At 47.8% G+C, this 26641-nt stretch overlaps 1 protein-coding gene across 21 annotated transcripts in view; it reads left to right on the plus strand.

The window, feature by feature from the left end:
* The window catches only part of LOC132910180 (protein turtle-like), a 160609-nt gene that overhangs the window by 83314 nt on the left and 50654 nt on the right, over nt 1-26641 (plus strand). For 18 of the 21 annotated variants that reach the window (XR_009658705.1, XM_060965723.1, XM_060965717.1 and 15 more), the window contains exon 3: nt 12646-12689. The gene's annotated coding sequence lies outside the window, so the exon portion shown is untranslated. Of the gene's footprint in view, nt 1-8779; nt 8798-12645; nt 12690-15076; nt 16684-26641 lie in introns of those variants that run through there. The other 3 variants (XM_060965720.1, XM_060965719.1, XM_060965721.1) reach the window with 3 other exon arrangements.

The raw sequence follows: 26641 nt of genomic DNA on the forward strand, positions 1-26641 counted from the left end.
TTGACAAGGATGCTTCGGGCGATTTAGATCGGCTTGCTCGACTGTTTGTCATGGATTAATTAAAAACGATTTGGTGTGGAGAGTTGGTCGAAATGCGCGACTTATCGATCGAACGAGAGAACTGTCCGATTGGCTCGATTTGGAAACGCATCAACGCAGAGAACCATGGGACGTGGAAGATCGCGTGAGCGACCAAAATAAGCGACAGTCGGAGAACCGATCGCGTCAGCGTTATCAATAATTCCCGTTGACGTCGGATAACGTCCCGAATTTGCACACGAACGTGCTATTCGATTAATTATTAATGCAACGATGCATCGAGCAATGCCGCGCCACTCCGGATCGCTCCGCGCGGAATTATTCTTTTCTGATATTTACGCTTTGACCCCATATACCATATATCGTTACAGATATGCGTTAATTGAAAGCGTACAAAATAAATTTCTCCGATTATCTTTCTATGCGACCGACTCATCTACGTCTATTTATAGCCATAATCATAATTCTATTCTATTAATTGCGTCTGGGGGTAATGACCCCATTAATGACTCCCTCCCACCACTTGAACAGTACCATAGCCTCGATCTACCGTTTATACACCGTGTATATAATAAGCTTGTCAACCTACTCATCTGCTCTCTAGACATTCCTTACAAATTTAGTGTTCGTAGTGCAGTTCGTCTACGAACTCGTGCTCTCTTTACACCTGAAACCTACTTTATGACCAATCTAACTGCCTTAATCGTCTAATTGTAAATGCCAACAATCTCTGTAACAAATTTAATCTTTTCTGTGATTCTCTAATCACCTTTGGGTACTTTGCTCACATCGCCGTACGTAATTCCTAAAATCGTTTGCTTAATCTCGTACGAATTAATCCTTTCTGTTCTTGTTTCGCTATAATTGTATTATTTTATTTTATTTTATACTTATGTAATTATATACTTACTGTAACAGAGGCTTTATCTTGTTGATATTAACAAACAAACGATATTTATTAATTGTAGCTGGTAGCGGTCATTTTGAGATTTTAAGAGTTTGGGAGGAAATATTTGTTGATGCCCTGCGTAACTTAATTGAGAAAGCAGAGGATACGAGTTCGAATCTCGTTAAACTCGATCGGCTAAATATTTTTTCCCCTACATAGTATATTAAATTAGTCGAGACTCTGAAACGTATTTCGAGGAGAAAAATATCTCGTACTCGCGTAAAGTAACTATTATAACACCCGGTCGTGGTGAGAGAGGACAGAGCTTTTATAGCGAGATTATTGCGATTATGACAGCGGGAGGCAAAACGAAGGAATATCTCGCAGTTGGTTTCGGGAAATCTTTCCGCGATAAAGATCTCGCTACGGAATGGGTATTTTTCTCGTTTTTCGAAACGGCGGATGCTGCTGAATTGAGCATTCTACAAATGCGAAGTACACCTTCCGCGTTCGTACCTTCGGACGAACTTAGATGTGCCAACGTTGTTATCCTTCGCCGAAAGCCGAGGAGAGATAGAGATGGTATAGCGAGTGGGAAAACTTTGAGGCGAAAGCGACGATAAGTTCCTTCGCCATCCTTTTATTTTCCAGTTCAGGAACGACTGAGATTAAACGACGGTCGTTCAACGAAAGACGCTCGAACCGCTATCGTAGTACGACAAACTACACGAGTCCGACAGTTTAAACTTGTAAACATTGCATGCTGAATTTGCCATCGGCGATGATCGTCAGAGATACGTTGGATTACTGCCTTTTGAATCGCGTCGATAAATCGATTCACGAAGAAGCTGGATAATTTGTTGATGATATCCAGGTTATCGTACGAGTAGTTTCTTTCGGTGTATTTATTCTATCAATAATAAAAAATAGTTGTTAGGTTCTGACACGATTGAACACTTTTGGAAGATGCGGAAGCGATTTCTCGCGATGGATCTCTGCTGCCGCTTGCGATTTTGAAGTTAAGTTCTTCGCCATGACGCGCGCGTTCAGTGACGCTTTATCGTTCCGTTTTCACTCGGCGAACCTTCAAACTTTATTTCTCGGCGCACGAAACCTTCGGCTAGCTAGACGTTGGATCGCGATAAAATCTGACTTTCAAATGTTGGACAAAGTTTCGCTTCCATCGAAATTCCAATGATTCCGAGAAAACTTTGCACGATGACTCCATTTCCTTTGCTTGCCATTGTCCGCCACCTCGATTCTTTATTCTAGCGGTAGTACAACGTATTTCACGCGTTCCCTGTGATCATTTTTGTTGAAGCAATTACTTCAACAAAAACTCTACATCTTTACTTTTGTATATCCATGACCTGGACATCGCTGTTACGAAGAGAATAGAATTTAGTGAAAAATACTCAAAATAAGGAGAGGTCCATATTATTGTGCCCTTGAATATAAATTTTGTTTTGGATTATAAAGTCTAGAAACAAAAGAGTTGTAAGTAGATTTCTATTGCTGTTTCTTTTGGCCTTCAGCTAGAGCTACACATTAAGGTTAACCTTTTGGTAATGTCTTTTGCTATAGATATATGAAGGTGCTCCCTATCATATCTTCTTCCTATTGTATTGTAACACTGTAAGAATGAGGATCTGGATCAGCATACACTATACCTCTACTTATTTCAACATATTTTTCTATTACAAATTCATCCACTCGTTCCTCTATCAGTGAACCTGAACAATCTTTTCGACTGGTTAGCAACGCAAATTCTTCATTGAAAAACAAAAATCACTTGCGGTGGGTGCTTCCATATTTTGACTATTATCTCCTTTACCCTTCGATCTTCGAAACACTTTCGATAACGGTTGACGCAGGCTCTCTTTCTCGATATTTTCTATCTTCTCTAAGTTTGATAGCATTTGGGCGCCAGATGTTCTTGATACGATTTCACGAGCTTTTCCAACGTGAACGAGCGTGACGCAACTATTGTTTCCTCTAGCCGTCCACCCCCCCCCCCGGAATCACTACGAGTAGCCGATAAACTATCCCCGTGCAAATCCTTGTTTGCTTGGTTGCTCCGCGCCGCGGCGCGCCGCCCATACAACCCCTATTCTCCGTTATACATCAGGACGCAGCTTTACGAGCTTTATGACCCGTGCCGAGAGACCGGGTCATCAGTGTTTTACGAGGCTTGTTTAAAGATTGCTGTGCCATCTCGTGCCGTTCCGACGGTATGTAATTCAGAGGGGTAGTTCTCCTTTGAGTCACGAGCACAAACGAAAGGAAGTCTCGACTCGCTAGGCCCTTGATAACCTCGATCACGGGATTAAAGTGCGGGCCATTTCGTCGGAACCGTTAGTGTCACCATAAATGACAATCGAGGGCGTTTTTCTCTTGAGGAAGGAGGACGGTCGAAGAAAGGGTGTCGCGAGGCAGAAAGCAAGTTGGAAAGAATAATTACGTTCGTAGATGGAAAGCCACGTTCGAGCGCGAACTACTCCCGCGTGTTGGAAACGATTCAGACTAACAATCGTTTTTACTCGATTCCGCGAATCTCGCGAGCCGCGTTCCCCTGCGCGACTTGCTCAGACTCCTGTTCGCCGATCGTCCATGAAATCAGTCGCACTCGGCAACTCGAGACCGCATTCTGACGTGCAACGTAATTTCCTACGTGCCTCTCGCATCCCTGCGCCCGGAAACACCGAGCAGACAACAATGAAACCGCCTCGGCGACGCGTTCGAGCCACTCATTCTTGGGAGAGACGCGTCTTTCCGCCGGCGAAGAAGTGGAAATTACATCAAAGGCGCGATTGTGCGGCCGGGCATTGTATCGACTCGCTCGATGTTTCGCGAGGCACGCGAAACCAGAAATAAACCGGGACGACGAGCAAGTTTGCGCATTGAATTCCGCTGCCTCGCGGGATTAGTCTCCTCTCGGCGAGCGAGCACGCGAGTCTGACGAATTAAACTTAGGTACGTTCGCCCGCGACTCTAGAAAATTGGAAACTCCGAACTCCGTTCCTCTTCCGCGGTGATCGCGTGGAAACGTGCCGGTTTAAAATTTCCGGACATTTATTATTCCGCACCGGGGATGGATAATAACGTCGCCCTCGTTACAGCTCCAGCTACGCTACATATCACGATTCATACTTGATGCGTTAATAACGTCGAGATAATTCTCCGGCGACGTACTCTACGGTGAATGGACCATTTCACGCGTTACAATCATGCTCGGTACCTCGTTTGCCCCTGCTTTGCCACCGATCATCAAAACTTTTCGTCGGCTGTGCAAATAAACGGTTGAATCGACGCGTTTTCAAGCGCGAGACGCCGCCCGGCCAAGCTGTGCCGAATCAGAGCTGCTTTCGTTTCGATGAATTTTCAAGGCGATTCCACGAGAACCTGGTGCAACAAAGGCGGGGCAGCGTGGAAATAAAAGAAGCCGACTTACACGGCCAAAATACTCGAAAAAGCGGCGTTTCCCGCGGTGGTTGCAGCGCAGAACGCCTTTGCCACTTGTTTACCGACGCTTTCGCGCTTCCGGCTGTTTCGAAAAAGCACCTACCAACGAATACGCGAAACGAAGGTGGAGCCGTTTGGGACGAAAGTCGACGAGGCAGCACGGGCTAGAGGTGTTTCGACCTGCCCCCGAGCCGCGAAACCAATGTACGGGCTGGCCCGCTAATTAAGAGAGAAGGTGGGCAGGCCCCTTCTGACGGAGAAAATTCGTGTTTCCTGCACAAACGCGTTTCTGTAAACTTTCCCGCTCTACCGGAATCCTTCCTCTGCTCTCTCTTCTTCTCTTTCTTCTTTCTCACCTTTTTTTATTACCGATTACCGGCTACGAGAAAATTTGGTAAAGCACGCAAAAGGGTAACGAAGATACACAAATTACCGATAGGTTGATTCCCTCTTTCTTCTCGCGCCTCTTTGGCTCCTTGAAGCAACTCCGTCAACGTGCTCTAACATCGAGTCTCCCACATTTCGCTTTTCTTTTACTTACCCGATATTTTGCCTCGACTCCGCGCTACATTTTCCTCTTTATGCGCAATGATATCGTCGATACTGATCCCCGAGCGTGTTTCGAATCGTCGAGACTCTGGCAAGAGATTATCCGTTCCGCGATATCAAACGGGGGAAAAAATTGTTGCAAGCGGGGGAACGAAATCTCGAGAAGCGGAGTGGTTTCCTTGTGATTCCGACGAACGAAACTTTACTCGCGAATAAATCGCCTTTATCGTCGGGGTGGAACGTCTTTTTCCTCTTTTTCCGGCGGCAGTAGATAGGTACGTACGTCGCGTATCGATATGCCAAACTGGAGTCGTCAAATTTTCCGACAACTTTTTCTTCGAAGCGATTTCTCGTTGAGTGGCGACATTCGATCGAACCGCGCGTTTCCACGATCGTCGATAGACGTTCCGTTCGATCGAGGGAGAGAGTATTTGTGCGTGACGCGCTTTCCTTGACAAGCGTATACGTGAATACGCGTTTATAAAATATTAAAGAAAGCTAGCGAATGTAGTAAAAGGGAGACGAGAATAATTCAAACGCGTCACGTCGCGAAGAAATTTCTGCGTGTAGGTGGCGCAACGTTGGGCACGAGAAAGAGAGGGTAGTCGGGTCACACTTCGCGTTTTTTCATTCAGTATTCATTTACCATTCCGCTGCTCGGTAAAAGGGTACATTTGCATGGAAATTTTTCTCGGCTCGTTCCTGTCGAGAGGTGCCGTATACACATTCGCTATTCTATTTTTCACAAGAAAGGATTAAAGTATTTACCGTGAAACAGAACTTGTTAAAATTATCGCGCGTAAAGCACGAGCGTCGCGAACGAACCCTTCACCCGCAAATATCCACATGCCTTCGCTCGAGAGATTCACTCGACGTTTTTCAAAGACACCGTACGAGCTTTCAGTAAGCCTTCTTTTGAATCATCCGTGCATCCCTCCATCGACTCGCTTCATTCCGCGATACCCGTGCGTTTGACGATCCAACTGGTGCCTCAGCTTCGGTCGGTTAATCCAGCCGGTACAATCAACGTCATTGTGTCGGTGAATCCGGTGACGCTTCAAGAGCGGAAGAACTGAACAACGTTCGCAAACGCAACCTTATTAACCTTGTTCCTTTCCGGTGTTTCTGGATTCTCATCATTTCCTTCTTTCAACCGGGAAGATTTTCCAGACAAAGTGCGGTTTCGAGAACACCACAAAATACAACTAATTTCGTGTTATCGTTCGACTGAAGCAACGAATTAACAGGTAACGGAAGAGCAGGTCGTAAAAAGTCAACTGGGTTCTTGTAATTCAAGAGTAGCGGCAGTCTGGCGTAAATCTCGCGCGACAGTAACAGTGCAGCGAAGACTCGCAAGCAGAAATTGGCTAGATGAGAGAGGTCGGGGTCGAAATGATGTATTTATCGCGCGAGACGGCGAGTCGTAACTTATGCGGCAGACGTAGAAGAAACGCAAATAGACAGCACCGAATCGAAACAAGGGAATAATTCTCTGACTAGTTGAAAAATTGTGCTCGGAAAGAGATAGCCGGCAGGCTTCGAGAGAAAAATGGCAAGCCAGAGTTGGTTGGGAAAATTTCGCGCCGCTTTCTCGACGCAGGCTATCGATCGATTTCCCGCCCCCCTTCTGAAATTGTTTTCTCTGAAAATCGCGTGGCAGAACGCCGCAATTAACGTGAACGTCAGGTTGCGTGCATTATCCAGTGGTTGTTCGTGACGCGTTTCCCGAATAAACACTCGGTTCTTCCGCGGTCGGGTAAAAGCACGGAATCCTTGAAACCCTTTTAATTCTCACTTTCACCCTGCTGAGTCGGTTGCGGGAGGAGGAAAAGCGCGCGACGGGTTTACTTAGAGAAAAGAAAAGCGGCGAACGACGCGTCGGCGACGTGGCTCGTGGCGGCAGTGCGGAGAAAGATGAGCAGACTGCACTCGCAAATGGAAATTGGTTGCAAAGGAATATTTACTGCCGACGTTGGTCTAGATGAAAAGCTGTAACTTATGAGGTGGAACGTTAACGAGAGGAACATAAAGAGAAGTGCAGGAACTCGCGGCTGCGAGAAGTGCGGTATCACGATACGTAAGTTGACAGTTGTGTCGTCGAGTTTTCGCTCGACGTGCACAAGATGCGTGGTAAAATTGCCGAGTCGTAGGAAGCGAACTTTTAACGCGAACGCGTGAACTTTCCCGTGTTCGTGATCCGATCTATCGCAGAAGATCGAAACTAGGAACGATTAGCGGTAGAGGGAGCTGACTACGTCTCGAGAAACGCGAGTACCGAGCTCGAAACAGGTCGTGTAGCCGCCTTTATTGGTACCTGGGTCCGTACGGACGAGGGATGAAGTACTTAGAACGCACATCATACGCTAGACACATTGATAGATGGAAGAAGGCACGGTAGCACGGGAAACTAAAGGCACGAAGATAAATTAATACCGTGGAATTTCTGGGAGTTAGAGGGAAACTCGTGGTCGAGCTAGTTGGTAGTTCTGCTGCTCACCCACTCTACTCTTCCTCTTTCCTTTTCTCTGCCTCTCGTCCTCTTCTTCTGTTTGGCGAAACCGTCTCTAACTCGGTCTCCGTGAAGCATGGATCACCGACGAAGCCCTTCCGAATCGAATTGCAGCCAACTCCGAGAGAGACGCGCGTATCGTGTCTGACTATGTCCGGCGCCTCCCAGTTACGAGCCTGTTCCAGACTTTCCCAACCCATGCTCAACAACTTTGGATTTCATTAGATTGGTTAATAAAGCTCGTTATCCTAGCTACGCGTTAATCGGCTGGAAAGTGGATTGTATGGGATCGGTGTAGGTGTTCTGAACGGCGATTAATCGTGCGAATCGTGTAAGTCGAAAAGCCGCGGTACGATTTTACGAGGGAGAAGGAAATTTGCATTTTTCGCCGCATCAACAAAAAATCAAAGACACCGATGTGGAGAAGATAGTCGATAAAAAGATGGTCTCAAAGACAATGACAAATGACATTAGCATTACTGGTACGCAAGTAAGGAGTACAGACTCGCAAAGTAGTCGACGTTCGGGCCCGAGACTCGCTGCGAGTTCGAGGAGTCGACCAATCGCGCTGTCGCGTCATTGATCGAACGCTCGGGCGACGAACGCAAAGAGAACGAAAAGTAAAAGGAAACCGGTAAAAGGGACGTCTTTCGTCGAATTCGTTAACTTCGTTGACCGGTGGTTCTTTGTGGTGGACTTTGAAATTAAATTTCCGGTCTTACGGAATTCGGAGAATCCTTTGCCGGACATCGAGCCGACGAAATTCGATTGGCAGTCATGAAAACTTCGATCCACCAAATCGTTTCTCACTTCGACTCATAGATCGTCACACGTTGAACGCGCGGCTGTCGTTAAAAATGATCGAAGTAGTATCAACTGCAGCTCTGATAGATCGTTTAAACGTCGTGCAAATACTTACACACATATCACGCGTCGTGAAATTCTCGGTTGCCGTGACCCTCTACTCCCTTCGATAAAGGCCAAACCACGAATAGGGCGTACTTCACGCGACCTCGCCTAAATGTACAGATTCTTATCGTATCCGGCCCCCATCGATGTAAAAGCTGCAACGTCGTATGGATTTTATGATCGCGCTATATCTCGGAGGCCAATATACGAAATTAGGTGCTATAGATATTTATTAATTTGCGCATATTATTCGATGGCATGCGGACTTGTGCGACGTGTCGGGTCGCGTAGCAATCCCGTGGCGCAGTTTCATGGTTATTTCACCGAGCTGCGCGTTGAGGCTGCGTGATAGTCGTACTTTTCTCAGTAGCACATGGATCGAGCAGCGAGACGCGCGTTTGCCACAAGATCGCCTCGGTTTCAGCCCTACGAACGGCAAGGTACGAGGGTGTTGCCAGTGGAAGCAGCCATTCATTTGCATTTCACTAGTCTCGTTGGCCTCGAGCTCCATTTCCCATTTCCGGCCATGTCAAGCATCGAAATGAAACGTTCATTCAAGCCAGCAGCCGCAGCCTCCTTTTCCCTCTCACGCGGCTCGCTGTGCTTCGTCTTCGTTATCGAGCTTCCTTCCGCTCTGGAATAATTTTTCCAGCGTTCGACCTTCGATTCACTTACTCTTGATCCACCCACGTTACGTGCGCGTCGATCCACCCACCTACGATAGCGCGCTAACATTTCTAACCTTCGATTCGTTTTTAGACCAGTGGTTGACCGCGAGGATTCACGAAATTCGAAGGAGAGAAGGTCGAACGTCATCGCCGTAAAAACAGTGCACGGCAAACGACGAATCGAGTAGACAAAATCATCGGAAATACGGCGCGGCGCGGCGCGGCGCGCTTGGATTGAATTTAGATTTAGCTGGTTCTTCGATCGCGAAGTCTTGGATTCGCTCCTTTGCGACCTGAAAGCTTTGTACGTAGCGTTCTTGTCGTGGTTCGCGTATACATTTCGTCGTGGATAATCTCCTCGGTATTCTCCCTACAGGCAAGAACCGAGACAATATTTTGGCAAGCAGTTTCCCCCGTTCCACACTCGACTGATTCCCCCAACATTCGTAGGTTACCCTCGAACGCGCGGAAGAAAGTGAACAAGGTTACCTCAAGATTTGCATATTTCTATTTGCGATCGAGCAAAGTCGAGTTGTTCGTTTGTTTTTCCATTGGATGCTCGGCCGATATCTTTGAAAAGTTTTTTTTTTTCAAACTTTCAACCTCACCGATTCGAATCTAAAGTGTGTCTATCTGCCGATTATTTAGCTGGCTCGTAGACCGATCGGGAACGATCGTTGTCGCGACCAAAAGAGTAAAAGTCTAAGGAACGATAGATCACCATTGGAAAACTGGATAGTGACTCGGGGGAAAACAAGTCGGTGTCGAAGTCGATGCCCGAAATCCATAGACTGTACGTACGCCTTTGGATATGGTAGCTAGCCTTGGACGGTCGGTACCGGTCTGGTACCGTCCAGAGAGACATCGATTTACTGGCGTGCAACTCGATGCTCGTACACGGGCCAACACACACAGGCATGGTAGATGTACGCGCGAGAGAACCGCTGTGTTGTCGGTCGGTTGGGGTCAGCTGCACATACGCGTGCACTTTCGCGTGCATTATTAGGTGAGCGACGTGTATTCGACATACACGGCGTGCGTTTACTGGCACACGTATGAGCCAACTAATATCGGCTGACGGATGGATTTATCTAAAATTAGAGCTGCTGTCCGATCAGCCAGCCTATCGGGTTACCGATGTCTCGCTGACCTCTCGTTCGCGTTCACCTACAGACTCCGAGTAAAATTAGAGTCAACTGCTTCCTACCGACCACCAACCATCCACTGCTCTATCTTTAGACCAAGGTAAAGAACCCCCGCGATCCGGACACGCTTTTCTTCGATCCTGAACCTCGGTTTGCCTTGCGACTTTTACTATTGATCTTGTGGAACCTAGAAGCGGTCAAGCGGATGCTCTTTAGAAACGTTGCGATCGAACTTGTTTGTCACCGCTTTGCAGTCCAGACGATCCGCCATAGAGCGCGCGTCCTTCGAGTCGATCAAGGTTCTTCCGCGGGTTTTCGAATTTCAAGGCATTCATTGATAGTTGCCTCTAACAAATAGGTTCCACGTATTTATCTCAAGTGTGATATTCCTCAGGTTCACAAAAGAGAAAGAAAACTAGAACAACCGGGAATTGTACTAGCTTTCTCGAGTGAGGCGAGAACAATTAAATTGAAGCACGACCGGACTAGATCTTCCGGCGTCACGTTTGCAGTCGTTTCACGCTTCTCGAGAACGAGTGCACTCACTGGAATCGTTGCTCCTCGGAGACACTTCTCGCGGGGGGAATGAGCGGACGATTAGATTTCGAGTCACAGTTTTCCGGATTGTGCCGCGAACTGATGTTATGCTCCCGGCTCTCGAGTATACCCCTTTGCGCTACTCGTGTTTCCAACCGAGCAACTTTAGGGCCAATTTCGACGTGCCGTGTCCTCCCGTAAAAGATACGAAAAGAGGGAAGAAGCTAATAGTCGAACAAGGCCCCTTCCGTTCTCTTTATTTCGCGCCTTTCTCTACGGCGACGAATAGGGTAAGGGCGAGTAATCGACGTGAAGTAAACGAGTATCACTGTCAACGTGTTCTCGTAGATCAGAAACCGAAAATCAGATTCCAAAAATCAGATTCCGTAAATCTCGATGCCGAAAATCTGTTTACCTTTAACCGAACTCGATTTCGCGTCTCATCGATGGTGACCAGAAATCATGGGGAAAGAGGCGGAAGATTTTGTTTCCGTTGAATTACGAAGGGTACGCGGTTAATGTTCGAACAATGCCGATTGGAGAAAGTATCGTGTCCAAAGTTTAATGCAGCGGTCGATCTGTACCGCGTTACCGTCCGGTTCTCAATCATTTCAACTTTATGTAGATTTATAACAGCGTCGTATTTTATTGGCGGATATCGGCGGAGTCGTATTTATTCGGTGCACGATAGAGCGCCGCGGTTTGCCGCGTTCGTTTCTAAGAGGTCGAGGACTCTCTTTTTCTCTCCGCTCTCCTATCGTCTTCTCGCTTCGTCTTACTCGCATCGGTAGAAAATACCGACACGACATCTATGTATATTAAACTGTGCAAAACTATCGATCCGCGCGAATGTATATATATGTGTGCGTACAGATATATAACCTGCATCTTTTGACGTAAATAGATCTTTATTTATACGATCTATTTTATCCTATGCTTCGCGATCGCGACATACCTAGCACTTAAATTTTTAGCAAGCGGCCAATAGTCACGGTTCGTGATATTCTGCGCAAATTCCGGAGAAAAGCATCGACGCATATCCAGTTAGCTACGCGACCGCTGGTTGGTTCGTTTTAAGTGCGGGTATTTAGCAATTTATGGCTGGTAGTCCTTGCCGGAAACGCATCTCTGCGACGGAACTACCGGGTGGCTGAGCCGCGAACATCGCATTAATGTCAGCCAATCCAATTTCCTAGGAAACGCAGTGGACGAATTCGAGCGGATAATTTATGGCAACGCGAGTAACCTCCGCGAACAACCATTTCGACGCAATTAAAAAGAACTCGATTCTTTTGGAGCACAATTTTCTAAAAATAATCGCTTTTTTATTCGTGACGCGTTACGTAAGAATTCCGACATTTGAAAGTCAAATCTAAGGAATCGCGTGTAGAACGAAGCGACCACGACGTTCGATTGCTAGGCCGAACAAACGTTTGTTCGTTTGCAGGACTGGGAAAGGTTTCCAAGATCACGATCGAAGTCGAAATCGCTGCGCGAAATTGCAAATCTTCTCGTGGCTATCTCGCGACGTCGATTAGAGATCGGTCGATGGTCTGCTGGCCGACTCTTATCAGCTCGTTGCGATCGTAGCAGAATGTGGTTGTGCAAGCGCTCGACGTCATTCGCCGATTAAACCCGGTTACAATAGAATTTCCGAAGTCTCCGGAGAATCGAGATACTTTGGCGCCACAGTTTCGGTTTTCCCTTTTACATGTCGCCAGGTTTTCAGCTCTGTTTTCCCGTTGACGTCGAAGGGCGTGTAACATCCCCGCGTCCACCTCCCCTTGGTCGCCTAGTTGTTTCCGACGACCTCGTACTGCCTCCTTTTGGTCACGCGATCGCTCTTACGGGAATTTTCCAGGCCGTAAATTGCAAAAGTTCTGCCAGCAGTTCGGCTATCGTATCCCAGAAACTAACCGCTGTTTCTTTTTGTTTCAGATCCCAAGGCGTCTCTGTGGATCCGGGGCGAGCGCACTCGCGGGGTAAGTTTCCCTTAATAACCGTACACCGCCATTGAACTGCAAAATCACATGCGAACCTAGTTTGCGAGTAGCTCGACGAAAGCGGAATAATATTTCCGTAAACTCGGCCAGGATTTTCGGCTCGGACGTTCGTTCCCTGGCCGTTCTTTTATCGAGGTCCCGTATTTTGCACTCGTTACGTCGCGGTTCGTTTATGTTTTCCTCCTTTCTTTCCCCGCAACGGAAAAAAGGGATACAGTTCAGAAGCTGAATAAAGATACGGGACGAAGGGTCGCATAAATTTAAGTTGTTTGCATATGCATGAACACAACGTTTTCTTTTTTTCTTTTACGGGGCTTCTCTGCGCACCGTCAGATACCACTCGAAACAATGCATTCGCTCGTTATTTAGGGATTGCGAAGGATCCGTGCGTTCGACAGATGCTGAATCGTGGCCCGTCCAATTGGATAATAGATCGAAACGAAAAATCTTGCATCCGGAATTAACATTCGTCACGCGCTTATTCGTACTGGGTTCTCTTTGTTTCTCCGCTCTTTTATTACGAGTCTCCGCTTTCTCCAGCCACGCGCGGTAATGTACATCCCGTTATCTTTCGCTCGAGATAAATCAGCAATACGTATTCGCGTTACAAAGAAACGCCTCCCGAACACTGAATACGAATGCAAGCCACGCACGTTCAACGTTATTTAGGGGGCTGCGAAGCACTCGTTTCATCGCGATCCAGACAAAAGGTTAGCTTACGCGGATCTAGAGGGTTGAACGGTTCCATGCGAGTGGTTCGCATTGTGTCTACCTAGAAAGGGAGATCAGGTGTCAAAAGCTTTACGAACCAAGCCTGCGTTCTATCTCCTTATTATCTATAACGCGACCCACGCTCTTCCGTATTTTTATCGGCCTCGGCTCGTCTCGTCTCATCTCGTCTCGTCTCGTCTCGTCTCGTTTCGTCGTGTCGCATTCACACCGAATTAAAATTATCTTCCGTCGAGTTGTTGGCTACACGCTCGGATTCAGTATATTTTTATTCAAAGTTTAAGTATCAGGGAAGATGCAGGGCCTTGGAATAATCGCCAACTTTGATTCTCGCGCTATTCTCGGGCATCGGTGAGAAACAACCAAAAGTCAGGCAGATAGCGAAAAGCAACGAGGCGCAAAATATTCCCGACCTCCCGAAAACTTTTCCATTCTTCGAGCTGGCTCGAGACAATTCCAGCGGAGGACGTCGATGACCGCGCTCTCGGTAACAGCGAATATCGGGATGCGAAAAAGTTTCCGCGAGAGGCGTCTAGGCACTTGGAAAATGACCGAAGAGACAGACGGCGGACGTTTCCAGTACGGTGAATCGTGAAATTTCAGCAGTCCCTTTGATCCGGCGAAAAGTCACATGCTTGAATTGTTAATGTCTACATCGTGCCGGCGTGCATACGTGCATAGATGCATGTTAATTCTAAGATAGCTGCGAGTTTGCGCGAAACCGTTAGTCGCCACCGAACAAACGACGAAATTGACGCGTGATTCTCGCCGTGAAATACGCAGGAATTTGCGTGTACTTTATTAAATTTCACGCGTCGCTTGGCTTTAAATTTCATCCTAACTTGATGAATCCGCGTCCTGAACACTGAACGCAAACGAAGAACTCGCTTAAATATTTGATTGTTCGAAGCATCGGCAGTTCGGGCGTCGCAAACGTGGAAAGGGATTCAATTAAATTATAATGGAACAGCAGCACAAACCGTTGCTATTTGTTTGACCAAGAAAAATAGTCGAGCGACTCGCGGATAGCGGACAAACGAACGCGGATGCTCGCCGCGAACCGATGGAGTAGATTTTGGTGAAGCAGCGGTCGACCGTCTGGTCGTATGGAGTACACGCGACGCCCCACGTGCGATCCGTGGAAAGAAATCTATTACTGAAGTGACAGATCGGCTGTTAGTCGACGAAAAACGGCTAAACATCCTTCCGAAACAATTTGTTTTGCGAGAGGCAGACGCGAGAAATCTCTTACGATGCTGAGTGAGGAAAGAAATCAAGGATGAACGAGGGTGAAAAGAAGAGAAGATGGACAGAAAAAAAGAGAGGCGGATGACACGAGGGACGTGGCCAGGGCACCTCTGAAAGTCGTTACGAGCTTGGATGCCGCCCTTCCGCCCGATCAATATTGCGTTGGTGGGGCCGAGGCATTGCGAATCGTGGCAAGGGACGTCAGGGGGTGTCGGAGAGGGTGAAAGACGAGGCACAGCGGGGCGAATGGAACGGATCCGTAGCTGCGGAGGAGGCAAAAGTCGGGTCGGCGGGGTGTCGGGGGGTTTCGAAGGGGTTCGCTGGGAGAAGAGGGGTTGAGAGAGTGCGCCGACAGTGGGGGTTGTTTGGTGGGGGCGGTAGTAGAGGAGCGAACACTGTCATGGCGCCGCGCACCACCGCCAGCCAAGCGGTACCTTCAACTACTCCCTCGCGGTGTGTGACGCGCTCTTCGCGATTTTTCTACTGAATTTTACTGGAATCGTGGCGCGCGCGAACGTATACCGCGAGTGTCGAACGATTCGCCCGCTCGAGAACTATCCGCTGCTTTCGAAACGCATCGCCTTGATGTTCAGAGGCGCGCGCGATTATTCGCTGCGACCGATTCGTTGTACGAACGTTGTGTCGCAGTCGTGACTTCGCGGCCTTATCGAAAGGAACAGCAACTCCGCGATCTTTTTTCCGTCAGACGGAACCCAGAGATTGTTGGAAGAACAACACGAGGCGAGGAAGCAGAGTGCATTAACTCGGCCAACGGCTCGCGAACGGTGCTGCGAACGGTGTGCGAATCGAGTACGACGTCAGCGTCGAGTTATCAGTGTCGGTGTCGAAGCGAAAGGGAAACAATTTTTTAGTCTGTGTCTATCGTGAGAACGCCTCGTATCGACCTCGAATCTCTGAATCGAAGGTCGGGGGTTTGGCGGTGTCCGATTCGTCGTTAAGCCGGCGCGAACACGGTGCGGTCGAGTTTCGCGACTGACGAAAGGAGCGAATGTCGTCGAAGATCGACCAAAGTTCGTGAACCGTGAGGTGAATCGATGGTGCACGCGAATTCGTGACACGATCAGTTCGTTGGGTGGTAGCACGCACGATGTCGCGGCGCGATGCATCACGTGACTAAGAACGGACCGTAAAAGAAAGACAGACAAAACGAACGGTGGAAGAAGGAACGGAAGAGGCAAAAGATACATTCTGGTGAGGACCTTGACGGGTCCTGACCAGGGCGTCAAGAACGTGGAAAATAGGCGGAGGTGGCTGCCGCGGATGGATCGTGTTACCATCGGTCAAATCTTTCAGTGACGAAACAATCTACCGAGAGTAACAATGTCCTAGCGAAGGCAGGAGTTCGTCTAGACCGACCCCCTCGCCCTATTCCGTTTTATCCAAAAGAACCTTAAACCCGTTCCGCCTTATGATCCCCGGACACCGTTCTCCGACTGGTTTGCGAATCGACGCACGACCACCTAGAAACTCGTCCTTCTACGCACATACACAACGACTCACCCCGTAGAAACACACGTGCGCAAGTACCGTGCACTGCCTACGAGGTCTCGTTCTAGGGACACGCGTACTCGCGTGCACGACACGCACGTACGGTCAAAAACCTGCACGCGTTTTCTCCGTCCTCTTTCCCGCTGATCCATCGCAACTTTCCTGACGCGAACGTGCGTTTACACAGTCACGTCGATGCTAGAAAGGAACGCGCTCTCCCACACGCGTCCCCGCCTTAGCCGTTAACCTCTATAGCAGAGTACACCTAGAAACAACCACGCGCGCGGTTGTGTCCCTCCGACACACGCATACGCCAACCCTCTGACGTATACTCGAAGAGACGCGTACAGAGACAGGCACGAGCTTCCCGAATCCAGCCAAGTCCAAAATCCTTAATCCCGTGGGGTGATCCTGGCCCCACCCGTACGCCAAGGAACCACACCCCGGCGAGAGAAGAAACTCAAGATACAGACTTATCGGGTTCATGGTAAGCTTTCACGTCCGCTACACGATTCTTTTTCTCCTTTCCTCATATCTTCTTTCTTTTTTCCTTTTGCCTCTTGGCATTGGTATTTCGTCGCGAGGATCCGATAGGTGCGTAAAAGCTAACCGCGTGATCGAGTGAAAGCTCTCAGATCGAAAACGTTAATTCTCTCGGCATCGATGTGAATGTTTGTTTCAAGGTTGTTGGTCCGTTTCGCCGTCAACCCTATTTCCTGCTGTGGTGTATCGCCGCGTCGTCTTCGCTGCCACAACGTCCGCCGTCGACCCATCGTTAGTTTTTGTCGATGGATCTAATAGCGCACATGGCCTCGCTCCATGCTGGATGCAAGTTGCAACGCGGCTGCGCAGGTTAGGTTTGCTGAGGCCGCGGCGCGAAGGGCGGGTTAAGGGCAGTGCAAGGATATGCCGCGGGCTGGCGTTTTCGTGCCACGAACTTGGAACTACGCCTCACACCTGGATCCACCCCCTGCCCGCCCGGATCGATCGAATTCTAGGCGCGCAATTATTTTAAACGCGATTACACCTAACCGCTAGTGCATCTCGCGGTTTTCCAAGCAACAAGACCCCCTCCAACTGCCAGCTTCACGAAAACGATACCGCACCGATTTCGCTTTCAACAGAATTAATCGTCCATCAGATATCGCGCTCAGATTCACGACTACGACGATCCAGCGTTTGAGAAATTGTGCGACTCCGACTCATGTTTGATTCCGACCAATCTTTTTTATTCCTTGATTGCGCGGACATTGTCAGCCTGTTTACCGCTAAACGCTTGCCTGGGATTGATCGGCACATCGATTCTCGATTGCTTCGTCGTTTATCGCGTAAAATATCGCAGTATCTATTTGCGTTTGAAAAAGTCTAGTTGTTTTTTCGAAGGAAAAAGCTGTCGTAAAGTAACCGAGAAAGAGTTTTTCGTAATTGACGAAACGCACGTTGCGATGGGAGTCGCTTTTTCCATCAGCCGTCGAGAGTCGTTAATAAATTCGCAATTAAAAGTTTTGTCGGACCGTGGAAAAAGGGCAGAACACGATGAAAGAAGATAATATTCTCTGTGAATCGTGAATGTATCTCGGAACCTCGGAACGGAATTCGATCGATCGAGTCAGAAATCGATCTTCTAGAATACCTGGCGGCATGCTTGATTTCATTACTCCTTTGATGTATCCGAGCCAGGAAATGCACGAAGAGCACGTTTACGGTTCGTTGGATGCAGCCAACCACTGGCAAACCTCTCTCTTCGAGCTGGTCGAATATAACTTACAACCTCGCTAACTATCAATTTGCGGTAATTTGTGCGTACCGCCGATTTTTCCTCTCGTGACTAACTTATGAGGTTGTTACACATGGCCCACGGCTCTTGGTTCGAGAATTATCGAGTCTTGTGTCGCGTTATACGTCTCTACGTCACTTATGCACCTGTGCCCGAATCGATTCACCGCGTCGAATCGTCATTTCCATAGCCGCAAGGTGTTCGATCGATCAGCGTATCGTTGCCACGATCCTCGTGAACGGTGAAAAATAGAAAAACATCGGCGGGATTAATGCGAAGTTGGTTCCCGTTTTAATAGAGTACGCGTGGTACCGGCAATCGGTCGAATTGCATTTGCTAATAGGGTCGGTCTGCGTGAGCAGTACTCAGCCACGGCTATTCGTTTTCACATTGGCATCTCCTTTTAACGTGTTTTGATTTAGTATCTCCTTTTAACGTGGTTAAATTTATAAGCGTAGTCGCGAGAATTATTTTCGGGTTATCGGTAACCCGACGAATTAATTATTTACTCGTTTTGTAACTTATATCAACGTAATTAACCTTTCGAATTTCATTATATACGAGAGATGAATTCGATGCAGTCAGGCTTGCTGCCCGCTTTTATGTAGTAGCCACTCTAACCGTTTGCTCGCTAATATTTCGAGTAACTAAATTTTCCTGGTTAATTCAACGTACCGAACATTCCCCGAGCATCGCGCCCGATAAATGGTATCGCGAATTTGTTGTGCGCTTTACTTGAAACAGTAATTCGGTATACTAGGTATAAACTCAGCATCGAAGCACAGTTAGGATAAGTACGACGACGACGCAACGCGACATTACGATAAAGCGCGATTTAAACGTGCAGTTCAATTTTTCTCGGTGACACGCCGCGCCGATAGTAAATTGGCACAGGCACGCATACGAGGATTCTTGGTATGACTGGCGATACAATCAAGGGGAATTAAATTGCATTTTGTTAGCGAGCTAGCCAGGTGAAGCGAATGAAATTGCTGGAACTGCTGGAGTCGACGCAACTATTCGCTGCGATGGCACCGTGCGATTCGAATATCAGCCAGCAGGCTTCGGTTAATTTTGACCGCGAATTGAAATCGTTACCCTTTTCGCAGTCGGCTATTTTCTCGTGGAGCGAAATTGCACGTCGACATTCGGAGAAAAACGCCGCCTTAACGGAAAACCGGTGCGCGACAGCGTAACTTTTTCGCTCGGTCGTATAAAACGCAAACTATTTCCCGGGAACGACACTGGCATGGTCGTTTTTCAAGGGGGTACTCGTGTCCTATACACGGCCGCTGCAATTGCAACGTTAACGGAGTTGAGGGGATGGGGTTTTTCGAACGGGAAACGGCATCGTCGTTCGCGGTGTAGCGCTTACAACAGAGGGCCGTGTATCTCGCGCGTTTCTGCCGACCAAATTCTCGTTTAATCTCTCTTGACCCGATACGCCTGGCCGGAATTCCCTGGCGCCTCGAATCGACTAAAAACTGCTGTCGCCGCGGAATTGTGTTTCGTTTCGAATCCCGCGTCCACCCCTGCCTATACAACCGGTGAAACTTATTACGCGAGTCGATCGAACGGCTAAACGGGAAAGTGGAGCGAGTACCATCGTGTTTTCGTCCAGCTTCCTTCAGGAATCGATTCGTCGTATCGGCGAACGTTCGCGCTCAACTCAAGACCACGGGAATGAAATTTAATCGTTACTCTTGAATAAATGCATCGTCATTGTTGTCGAATGGTTTTTATCTAGTAGCACGGCTATCAACAGCAGAAGGGTATTGATTGACCAATCATGCAAATCCACAACGCGGTACTCCCTGCTTTCGTGTTTTTCCGATTTCGTCCTTCCACCATCGTACGTTTCCTAGACAGCTTCTGCTGCTGCTATTATTAATTCGTTGACCTCACACTCGTAAAACGAGCACGAACGGTCGTTTGATTTCTTTGTTTCGACTTGAAGGAAGAAAACGCCTTTTCCCAGTCGAACGAAATCTATAAAACGTCCATGACCGCATCTTTGAGGAGATTGCTTAAACATTAAATACCGGTCTCGGACACGATCCGCTCGTCACGTAACGGTTAATTTATTCAGCGGTTCCTTCGCGATTTTTTCTACCCAATCTGACATACTGACAAGAGCCGAGACAATATCTGTCCTTCGAGTGGCGACGCAAGACGCGATCGAAATTCTGACTCGAGATCGTGCTGATTCCTCGAGCACGCGATGCCTTTTCTTCTTGGTTCCGTAGGTCGAAAGTTGAAGGTCTTTTTTCGGGCCACGAGCAGGTAACGTGCCACCTCGGCCTCCATCCAGCTACGTGCACGCCAACGTGCAGCTACCTGGATTCGAATAGATCGATCGAACGGAAACATCCAAATGGAAGGAGTGGAAACACAGATATCTTCGGAAATCCGGTATTCCCGTGGCTTATTCGATCAAGCTAACGGTAAAATAAAGGCGTACGAGATAAAATTCGACCCTCTTGAAACAAGTTGTTATTCTAACGAAACGTTGATAATTGAACGTTATCGACGAACGTGGATTCTCCGTAGAGACAAACATCGGGGCTGATGTCGATATGAACATGTCGAGAATGGCAGGTGGCGGACAACAGGCGTGGATAAATTGATAACGTTACGCATCACGTATTCTAGAAACGGTATAACTCATACGTTAATTTATTGTTTTAATTATAACAAAAAAAGAGAAATACACGGGTGGTAACAAGGCTACATTTGCACCGAGTAACATTTTAATTTATGCTATTGGGTCTCAGTTAAAGGAACATCCGCTGTAATTATGAATCGAACAAAGAAATCGAAAACCCCATGTTCTCCGCATTTTCCACGATGACATCTTGTTGACTGTTCCATTATTGTTAACCGCCGCGGATTTTTGTAACTCTTTGCGCATAAACCCTGTCGAGCATGCGAAAACCACTCAAGAATGATCAACAAGACGGTTGGAACAAAGAAATCCGGACGAGCCTTCGAACGCGACGTGCACATACAACGTTATTGGTGCATGGGGCGCAAATTTATCCGGATTAACGTAGCACGTGAACGCGTCGCTTTATGGAAAATCGATTTTCATAAAACCTTCAATTGCGCGTTGTAACCGCGCGCGTGCCGGCATCTATTGCATTTACACTTTGGAGCCGCGAACGATGTAATTAAACCCGGTCATCCAGTTAACCGTGTTTCTGTGTGAAACGCAATTAAACCCGAACGGCCTGCAGTCGCGTTCTCGCGACGGATTCCTCCAACCAACTTTTCAAAGGATGCATCGATCCAACTATCCAGCCTCTTTGCCTCATCTGCGCTTCGAGAATTAAGGGGACCTCGTGCTGTGATGTTTCCTCGATAGCGCCTTCCGGCAAACTTTTCGATGCAAAAACCAAACATTCAAACATGAACGTGGTCGCGTCGATTTCCAAGCATAAACATCCTCACGATCGATTTATCCTCGTAAATGAACTAAGCACAATGACAGTATAGTGCAATGGACGCGAGCACTCGAATTCCAGTGCAGTAGCTGTTTATCGCCGCCGATGTCAACTTTGTCCAGTCAATTTTTCTTTTGTCCGCTTCTACAAACATTTTAATACCCAAATGAATATAGTTTGCATTGATTTTTCTCGGGCCCCGATATATTCTGCGCTGAATTTTATTTTGTCATGGCTAAACTGACCTCGATATTCTCTACCTCACTTAGCTGTACGCGACGCGAGTGACGAACCTTCCTTGGTAGCATTATACAAAAGTTACGGCAGCGATTTCGTACAGGCTGGATCACGAGATGATCTCAGAGGTGGTAGACGCAGGCCGCCTAATTCGGTCTTAATGGACTTTTAAGCGGAATTTAAACGCGTCCGCATATCCATCGTAGCTTAGACACACCCTTGTCGTCGACTTCCTTCTTCACCACTCGTAGCTTCTTAGCCTCCGACGATTACGTTACCTTGTATCGTGCCTCTCTTTAACCCGATAACGGTGGAGCAGGCTTTCCCGATGGCATCAGCAGCTTCCTTTCTCTTTCTTTGTGACGTCTAGCCGTGTCTCCGTCTGGTTAGAACGATCAGCTTCCGTATTGTGCAAGCGGACTTGTTTCAAACTTCGTGCTCCGCTAAGTTTGCACCACGTGCTTTAGGCAGCTCGTAGACGCCGCTTAAGCACGGCCATCCTTGTTTCCGTGGCTTACGCTTGTTACAGGGCTACGTGTATGCGGGTGTGTGCCTGTGTTTGAGTTTGTACGCGCAGCGTCGCGTCGTTGTGAGTTATCGCTAAAGGAGACTTTCGATACGTCAGCGGTCCCAAAATCCACGAGGTTAAGAGCGGCTGTAGCGAACGCGCTCAACGTCTAGATATCATAACGTGGGAGAACTGTCTTATCATCCGTTATTTATTCGTTGACGTGATGTTAAAACTTGGTTAGGTAAATCGGATTCGAGTCAGTGCAATGCCCCGGCAAACGTCTGATAAAATACGCCCTACGGTGCTACCGGAATTTACGATGTTCGCGAGAACTTTTCTACTTGATAATCCGCATACCGTCGAGACGGGGCAATAATTCACGAGGAATCGTGGCGAACCTACGCGTCAGATATCTTCGTGGCGCTTACGTTGTTTCGCACTGGACCGGCGAAGAAACCATCAAGTTCCTCCGTACCTTTCAGGAAATTTCAATTCGACCATTTCTATCAGAGTTAATAGAATCACGCGATGTTATTGTTAACCGTTTGAGACTCAAGGGTCTTTGGAAAAAATAGGGTCGAAAAATCCCGAACAGCGCGATAGCGCTTGTCTTAATCGATTGCAAAGAGAAATAAGCGGCGCAATAGCGCCCATCATATTTGTTATTTTATGAAATACATTTATATTGTTGTTTATGCGTACTATTGGTTTATAAATATTTAAAGTTTTGTGCAATAAAAATTATTGACAAAATAACAATGAAATACAAAATACCGTCAGTCGCCTGTAGCGTTCATATGTACTTTTTTCGACACAAAATCTAAACACCGCAATTGTGCTGCTTGGGAGTCAAACTCTGTAAACCTTTGACGTTTGATATAGGAAGTACGACCCACAGGGAATATCGTGAACGAGGAAAATTTCATAGATCCAGTAAATCAAAGTACTCTCGGATCACGAATCGAAAATACGTACGATTTGAAAGCCTGATGGTATGGCAGAGGGAATGATAGGCTGACCCAGTGGAAGTCGAACCGCGGCGATATTGGTTTCTCTCGGGGAAAAATACGGTGGACAGAGTAAATTCTCGCGACAGCAATTTCCCTTTCGACGCTGTTGGTCCGGGAATGAGCTTATTGGCGCGCCGCCTCCGAGAAGCCGGTTCGGCGTCAGTGACTGTCGGTGGCAGCACGGTCGAAAGAGAGATGAGAAGAAAAGAGACAAGAGGGACGGTTAAGTGCACTTCCCTATGGTACATTTGATTCAATCGCAGCTGCGGGTAGCTGACCGAGTCGATAAAGAGTCGACTTCGTACGACATCTTCTTCCTTCCGGTTATTTTCCGAGCCGAATGTCTCGCTTTTTTCTTCGTGGCCCCACTGCCCTCTTTCACTCCCTAACGCGTCAAAAAGAAAAGAAGGAAGATCAGCCAGCTCCTGCACCTCTGAACACCTTTTTGCTCCTTTCGCCGTCTCACTCATTCGATGCTTTCGAATGGTCAGTACAAATTGCGACTCGCTTAACGCATCCCCGTTGCCGCGTTAACCTCGAAATCATTGGCCCGAGGTTCGCACCTCTTGAAAGATGGATCGACAAGAAGGAGGTCGGTGTAGATACGTGTCAGAGGGAGGAACGTTAATTAAGCGCGAAATTACGAGCAGCTCGTGTACAGTATTTTATTTCCCCCACGATTTAAGCGTATTGTTAGAGCGTGTTAATAGCGAAGGATAATTAACTCTTTTTGGATTACGCCACCGGCCCAGACAACTTCCATAAATGCTCGCCAATGTGATTCGCATTGCGGCACCGTAATTTCGCATGGACCACCTAAACGATCGGTGAATTTCGATAATCGAGTTGGATATCGAGAAAAGAAACGCGTTCAGGTTGCTCGTAGCATGCGAAAAACAAAGCGCATGTTGGACGCATCGATCGCCGACCTTACGACCTGGTGGCCAAGTCGTTTTGCCAGCGCACGAATGAATAACTGAACGAGCTTCCAGGAACGGTATGCGGCCAGTGAAAAGTTGATGAGACAACTTTGGATTTGTTCTACATTCTCGGCGGACGGCTCGCCGGGCTGCGACCGTTTTACGACGAAACCTATAGGTACCATCCGGCACACGGAAACTAGAAGTAAGAAACTCGGGGTGCGGGTAATTGAAATTTTTCTTTCCCGGGTGAACGGCCGGCTGTTGCACCGCCCCCGGGAGAAGGAATTAAAAGAGCGGGAGGAAACACGCCGAGCTTCTTGTTTGTTTCTCGCGTTTCATCGTATGGAAAGCTTTACGATCTTTCATAACGGTAGAAGAGGCGGTCGAACTTCTTTCGTATGTTGAGTGAGTACATATACCGAGAGCTTTAACGTTATTACATCGCGAATCGAATATACAGCAGACTCGGAGCCAAACCGCGGAGCTCGCAAGGATATCTCTGTGGAGAGGATTTTCTCTCTCGCTTAGCCGGCAAACATTCGACGCGTCGTTCCGATCGGCCAGAAACCGACGAATCGAACGAACCAGAGGAACTGCAGGCCGAGGAAGGAATCGCAGGGAATACCGGGCAGGAAATCGCGGAAGGGCGGTATACGAGGCGCGCGCGAGCTTTCGTATCGGCGCTCGAAGAAGGTAGCCGAACCCTAAACGCGGTAGAATCCTTGGAATCCATCGTCACGCCGGCACCGCCGCAAAAGTTTCAGTTATTTCGGCGTGTTCGAGCTCGTGCCGGGTATCATTTCACGGATGCCTGGTGAGCGTACTCGCCAGTCGCATTTTGGTATTCCGCTGGCAGTTTTGCGGTCGAGTAGGTGACGATGCTGTCGCAGCTGGTGCTGGCGACGCGTTTTGCGGGGCTCGCGGTTGTTGCGCAGTGCTACGAATCGCCGCTAGCACGCTAAATGCTTTGAGCTTTACGCCGCTATGGTGTACCGCAAATATCGTCGGAACCTTTCCATAAATGGATCGCGACCAGCCGCGAGCTGTGCTGAGAATAACGACTGTACGTCGCGCAAACGCTTCGCTTCACTGTAATTAAACTCGTCGCTCCGCCCGCTGTCGGAAGAAAAAACGATAGTACTCGCGTTCTCGCGATTTTATTCCTATTCTCGCAGAGTCACGCGAAAATCGTCACTGCCCGCTTTTTTCTGTTAACATCAATTGCCATTACGGAAACGTAGACGGTCTGCCGTGCTGCGTTCCATTATTTAACGCTAACTTCATTGTTGGAAAAGTAAATTTTCATTGCGAATTTGCACCACTACGAATTGTCGCTGGTCCGACAAATATTTTCCCGTTTGTCATGTAATTGTGCGAACAGCGAGAATCGGTCACGATCTTCTGCACGATCCACTGAGGTCGAAAGCATCCAAGAATTATTCGTCGGATCTTCCCTCTGGTTTTGCTAGTTGGAATTTCACGACGCGCACTGTCACGGAGTCGTCTGGTGCGGCAAGAAATCACGCGAGCGCGAAACGAGTCGTTTTTTCGATAGGGTGCCGGTTTAGCCGGTGGTAGGTTTATTCGTCCAAAGTACCTCGTTTCGCGATGCTATCGGTTTGGAATCGTAGAGCCAACAAGCCCCAAGCGACGTGATCGCGTGTATCGTGCTACTTTTGTCACAAATCAGCGCACATAATTTCAAAGGACCGCTAAACCTGCCACTTTCCTTCTTTGATTCGACGCACGATCGACATACGTAAAGAGAAATTGCCCTCTAGCGTGTCGGGACGTGAAATCTTAGGCTTTAGGCCGCGTGCGAGTGATAATCGAAGAATACGTATCTGACGTTATACGTTTAACGTCATTACGGTGATTACAATGCAACGATAACTTTGAGTTTTTGAATCGAGGCGATTATTCTAACGCCGATAGTTTTGCCTAGTTTTTGTTCCTTTCGAAAGTAAACGATACGCGAAGATTCTGGACGGAATGAACGTGAAAGAATGTGGATGTATGTAGGTCAGCTCGCGGTGACAATAGCGCTTCGAGGAAGAGTTTATTCGTTTCGTCGTTGAACGAACGCCCTGACGGATTCCTCGGAAATTCCGCCGCAGACTACGAAGGCGAGGACTAAATAAACTCGTCCATCGACTACGATGGAATTAATACCGATTTCACTCGCCGCTACCGTCGATGTCTCTTTCGACCAAGAGAGTAGAATTTGCATAGAATTCACTGTTTTGTTGATTCGGTAAGTCAAACTGTCAGCGTGGATTAATCCTCGAGTAGTTTCCGACAAATTACCGGTTCTCGCCGAATCGAACCTTTGTCCTGTAGAAACAAACGAGAACAAATTTATCAACATCCCTTCGAAGTACCTACATGAATTCCTAATTTCGTTCGGCTTCTCGAGTTCTGTCGAGTCTCTTCAGAGACAGTTCAGACTTTGGTTTGCGTAAAGTAGATATATTTTTTCCTCTTTTCCAATCGAAACACCTTTTTTCTCGTCCTCTTTCAACTACTACTCAAAGCATGGGCGAA

This window comes from Bombus pascuorum, chromosome 8 (assembly GCF_905332965.1).
Source record: "Bombus pascuorum chromosome 8, iyBomPasc1.1, whole genome shotgun sequence".
NCBI classification, from domain to species: domain Eukaryota; kingdom Metazoa; phylum Arthropoda; class Insecta; order Hymenoptera; family Apidae; genus Bombus; species Bombus pascuorum.